The sequence below is a fragment of the Leuresthes tenuis genome, unplaced genomic scaffold, assembly GCF_036924035.1.
Source record: "Leuresthes tenuis unplaced genomic scaffold, fLeuTen1.0.hap1 SCAF_75, whole genome shotgun sequence".
Lineage (NCBI taxonomy): Eukaryota > Metazoa > Chordata > Actinopteri > Atheriniformes > Atherinopsidae > Leuresthes > Leuresthes tenuis.
Window position 1 is genome coordinate 229,639 of NW_027325429.1, and position 5,569 is coordinate 235,207.

At 43.4% G+C, this 5,569-nt stretch overlaps 2 non-coding genes across 2 annotated transcripts; one reads left to right on the forward strand and one right to left on the reverse strand.

The window, feature by feature from the left end:
- Positions 1 to 1,596: 1,596 nt before the first annotated feature.
- LOC140286177 (U5 spliceosomal RNA) lies at positions 1,597 to 1,710 on the forward strand. The gene has a single exon (XR_011911056.1). It is a non-coding gene; the product is annotated as a U5 spliceosomal RNA (small nuclear RNA).
- A 3,532-nt stretch (positions 1,711 to 5,242) lies between these two features.
- On the reverse strand, positions 5,243 to 5,356 carry LOC140286184 (U5 spliceosomal RNA). Its single transcript, XR_011911063.1, has one exon. It is a non-coding gene; the product is annotated as a U5 spliceosomal RNA (small nuclear RNA).
- Between the last annotated feature and the right edge of the window lie 213 nt (positions 5,357 to 5,569).

Genomic DNA, 5,569 nt, shown 5'->3' on the forward strand with positions numbered 1-5,569 from the left:
AGAAATAAATGAATGCCTATCAATCAATGTGGGATCTAAACTCTAGTGCTTCCTCTAAAATAATTTCCTTTCTCAATTTAGAAATGTGTGTGTGTAAGTCACAACACCCGTGACACCAAAACGGCTTTCTTTTCTCTACACTCTGCACTATGAGCACACACACCAAATCAGAAAGGCTTTTTTCTCTCTTTTCTACATTATGGACTGTGGGGACACAAAACCGCTCTCTCTCTTTTTTTTTTTTATCGTGTGCCAGGGCGTTGTCTCACGTATTAGATTATGCTTAAGATACGAATGGGTTTATCAGTCACATCAGAATCCATACATACTGATCCTCCCGTAATAAAATGGTCGGATCTTATCAAACACACTTTGTTTCGTGTGACAATCAAGTCAGCGAAACAGCGTATACACGTCAAGACACTGAATCAAGTTTGCCACAAGAACTCATAAGTTTGGCAGTATTGCTCTGCCGTCAGCAATCATACACCCATTTTATTTTCGTGAGACATGTGCAAGCACCTGTTCATCTACTGTTCTATCACTATGAATTAGTGATCTATTATCAATAAGGATACTTCTACAACTACTATCAAAGTATGTCCAGACTTCTTATGTTGTCAGTTGCTATATATGAATAAGTGGGTAGCTACTGACAATTATTTCACAACCCTAACATATAACATTTCAGGACACACCACACAGTTAACAACCACAGTGAAGCGTGTCAAAGCCCAAACATGTAACATTCAACAGGACACTTACACAACACATTCAAATCAAACAGTCAGACAACATACAAGAACATATACCCCAGCCGGCATTGCTCCCTGCCTATTTTCGTACAGCACACTATGTGTGCGCACACCTTTATTCACAAACTCTTCAACTTATACTCTTTTACCGAAGCTGCTACAGCTCGATTGGCCGAATACCCTTTGATCCTATTTCGGTGAATTTGACATCTGCCTTACATATAACAGATTAGCGGTTTAGCAGTTTTAATTTAGTTTGAGTGAAGGAATTAATTTTATAGCAAAATCCGAAATCGTGAAGAACTCATGAAAGTAAGCTTATTCTCGGATTCCTGAAACTTTAGATTTGCTCTTTCTTTTACTGCAAAGTACAACGTTGTTTTTTTTGTTTAAATCTTTCTAGACATGGTAAATATTAAGGACAAAGCAGTTTTCACATAGTTTGAGTGAAGGAATTCATTTTATAGATAAAATCCCAAGAGTCTGCTGAGAAAAGAGAGTGAATGCGAAGTAGACTTTAACACGGCTATGGGAGCGAGCCGAGTGTGGGCTAACCGGGAGAATTGCTTGAAAGAAACGCGACACCGAATGAGCGATCAGAACAAAGCCTCAATACGGGATTCTCGTGGTGTTTTTGTTGCTGCCTTGTCTTTTGCACAGAGTAAAAGACAAGGCAGCCATCGAATAGGGCCCGATTGTTCCTGGTTGGTCAGCCGAGGAGCAAGGGGGGGGGGGGGGGGGGGGGGGGGGGGAGCAAGCGTCTCAACCAAGCAAAGCTCACCATGGGGAAGGTGGCTATGCCAACTAGCCTGATGCCCTGCTCCCGCAGTGACGGATAATCGTACTCTGGTTTCTCTTCATAACGTACAAGTCTTTCGCCTTTTACTAAAGATTTCTGTGGAGAGCAGCACTAATGAGTTGTTTCTATTTTTGGCAGGCTTTACCTTTGCGGGTGAAGCCCTTTCTGTCTGTGCAAAAGAAATCTTCTTACTGTGCAGAGTGACTTCTCTGAGTAGAGTCGCCTTACTTGTTGCGACTGTGCCGATGTTCGAAGCTGGAGTGCAAAGTTGTTGCTTGAATGGTGCTTGCTGGAGCGTGCGGGAGTGCAAAGTTATACCATTTAAAAGGGCTGAAGAGTGCTCAGTGCAGCGGGTGGGCGACACTCTGGCCACCTTGAAAACCGAGGTTACATCCACTACCAGGGGCAGCCCAAGTTCTGCCGCAAGTGTGGTGAGCATGGGCACCTGGTTGAGGCTTGTACCAAGGTGTTATGTGGGAAGAGCAGAGAAATTGGGCAAACTTTTGGAGAGTGTCCAAATGGCAGGAAATGTAATCTCTGTGGAGAATTAAATCACCTCTTCAGAGATTGCCCTAAATCTTTTGCCAACAAATTAAAGACGGTAAAGCCACAGTCAAGCCAACAAAGAGAAGGACCAAAGGTGGCAGTTGGTGAACAAAGTGAAGAGGTTGACCCAATAAATTCAAACTTCCCGCCAAAAGCTTGGATTGGAAGTGAGGAGCAAAAAGGGGAGGGGTCTGTAGAGGCCTCACCACTCAGTGTTGAAGTCTGTGAGAATTCACAGGCAGAGGGTGGAGCTACGCTAAATGAGGAGGAAGAGCAGACAGGTGAGTCTAGTGAAGATACTCACCTCCCTGAAGGTCAACAGCCGAAGAGGACGGCATCTGAGCCTCTGATTCCCCAGTGGTATCAGAGAAGAGGGGAAGGGTTAGGTCCCTTTCAGACAGTTCTTCAGTGGAAGAACCTAGAGTCTTCCCCTCCGACTCACCAAATGAGGTCTCCTTTTTAACTTCAGCTCTGCAATCAACCCCCAGGGACTCAAAGTTAAATGCAACATTGCGTCAGAGGCCAACACCGAGAGTCCGAAAAGGAAATATAGATCACCCTACTCACTTTTCACCTAAAGAAATGAAGGAAGAGCTAGTTTCCCAAGAAATAACCTGTGTGTAATTTGTTTTGATAACTTAGAAAAACGAAAATGACATACCTACTTTCCTTTATGCTTTTAATGGTTCTCACCTTCTCAACACTAAATGTGAGAAGTGTGAAATCAAAGACAAGAGCCCAGAGTATTTTATCCTTCTTAGACTCCATAAAATCAGATGTGTTTTTAATACAAGAATGTGGACTACCTTTTTTAAAAAACCATAGACAATGGGAGGAAATGTGGCCCCATTTATCGATATGGAGTGGCTCAAATCAAAATAAAAATGATGGTGTGGCCATTCTAATTAAAAATCCGCATGTTCTGGTGAAAGGTAGCACAGTGGTGAGAGACGGACGGGCACTTTTAGCACACTTGAATTTTATGGGGCAAGACTTTAACCTCTTAAATATTTATGGTTTCAATGGAAAAAATGAAAGGTATGACCTTTTAGAAGATATACAGCTTTACATGCTAGGGCAAGTACCTTTAGTTGTAGGAGGGGGTTTTAACTGTATCTTGAGCAGGAAAGATAGAAAAAGAGCAGGGGTAGATTTTAAAGTGGATAAGACTTCGATTTTACTTCAGGGCATATGCAGGGATTTTAAGCTTACTGACTGTTTTAAAACCATGCATCCCAGAGAGGAGGGCTTCACCTGGTTTAGTCATGATGGCACCAGAGCCTCTCGCATTGATTATTTCTTTACTAGAGATTGCCCACCCACTGATGTTAGATTAACCCCTGTTTTCTTTTCAGACCACCTTATGCTCTCCTGCACCCTTTCACCCCCTTCTGGTGTGACGGTAGGAAGTGGTCTGTGGAAACTCAACTGTTCCCTGTTGGAGGATGAAATCATAGTCAGTCAGTACAGGGAATGTTATAAAGAGTGGCAGACCCTTCAAGACCTCTACGAAACACATGCACAATGGTGGGAAATGGTGAAGGAAACGACCCAGACTTTTTTTAAACAGCAAGGTAAACGTAAAAAAAGGAAAGAGAATAGATGTATGATTGGACTACATAAACGCTTACAGCTCTACTTTAAACTAAATCAGTGTGGCATAGACTTTAAAGAAGAAATCAAAGATGTCAAAAAGGAAATGTCAGTTTCAGCAGAAATAAAGAGTAAAGGAATTTTTGTAAGAAGCAGGGAGCAGGAAATTGAGGAAGGTGAAAAATAAAGAAAGTTATAAATAAAAAGGAGTGTATTCAAAATCTAAAAAGAGAAGATGGGTTTTTAACAAAATCCACACAAGAGATGATTGAAACTGTACATACCTTTTATAGTAACATGTACAAAGAGAAACCAGTGCACTTGGAAACATCGGCAGAAATCTTAAAATTCGTTGACAAAACCGTAAAAGAGAATGCACACTTGACACAGAATTTTACTGCTTTAGAGTTAAAAAAATGCCTAACAGGTTTTAAGAGAAGTCGAGCTCCGGGTTTAGACGGGCTTCCTGCAGAATTCTATCTGACCTATTGGGACCTTTTATCATCAGACATTTTAGATGTTTTTAAAGATTTTGAAAAACTCGACCGACTGCCTGACAGTTTTAGAGTGGGAATAGTGACTCTACTTTATAAAAAAAATTATAAGACTGACCTAAAGAATTGGAGGCCCATCACACTTTTAAACTTTGACTGTAAACTTTTTAGCAAGGTTTTAGCGACACGGATGTCCTCTGTTTTAGAGGAGGTAATTCACCCAGACCAAACTTGTGCCATCTCAGGGAGACAACTCACCGACAGCCTCGTACTGATTCGAGACATCATTGATTACGCTAGAGACAGAAACACCCGGCTTGTCATCTTAAATTTAGACTTTGAAAAAGCATTTGATCGGGTCTCGCATCAATATCTCTTTCAGGTGTTGCAGCCATCGAAAAGGGCCCGATTGTTCCTACTTGGTGAGCTTTGCTTGGTTGAGACGCTTGCCCCCCCCCCCCCCCCCCCCCCCCCTGCTCCTCGGCTGACCAAGTAGAAACAATCTATTCGATGGCTGCCTTGTCTTTTACTCTGTGCAAAAGACAAGGCAGCCACAAACACCACGGGAACACCGTATTGAGGCTTTGTTCTGACCACTCATTCGGTGTCGCGTTTCTTTCAAGCAATTCTCCCGGTTAGCCCGCACTCGGCTCGCTCCCAGAGCCGTGTTAAAGTCCACTTCGCATTCACTCTCTTTTCTCAGCAGATTAAAAGAAAGTTTCATCTTGGGCTCCCTGAAACTTCCATCCTGCACCACTGTTTCAGGTCCGAGGGCCCTTGCTGGCACAATGCGCACTTGTAGCAATGTTCTTTTTATGGCCATAGGTGGCCAGAGTGTCACGTTGCACCTCCGCCCACCCGCTGCACTGAGCACTCTTCAGCCCTTTTAAATGGTATAACTTTGCACTCCCGCATGCTCCAGCAAGCACCATTCAAGCAACAACTTTGCACTCCAGCTTCGAACATCGGCACAGTCGCAACAAGTAAGGCGACTCTACTCAGAGAAGTCACTCTGCAAAGTAGCAAGATTTCTTTTGCACAGACAGAAAGGGCTTCACCCGCAAAGGTAAAGCCTGCCAATAATAGAAACAACTCATTAGTGCTGCTCTCCACGGAAGTCTTTAGTAAAAGGCGAAAGACTTGTATATTATGAAGAGAAACCAGAGTACGATTATCCGTCACTGCGGGAGCAGGGCATCAGGCTAGTTGGTATAGCCACCTTCCCCATGGTGAGCTTTGCTTGGTTGAGACGCTTGCCCCCCCCCCCCCCCCCTTGCTCCTCGGCTGACCAAGTAGGAACAATCGAGCCCTAATTGATGGCTGCCTTGTCTTTTACTCTATGCAAAAGACAAGGCAGCAACAAAAACACCACGAGAATCCCG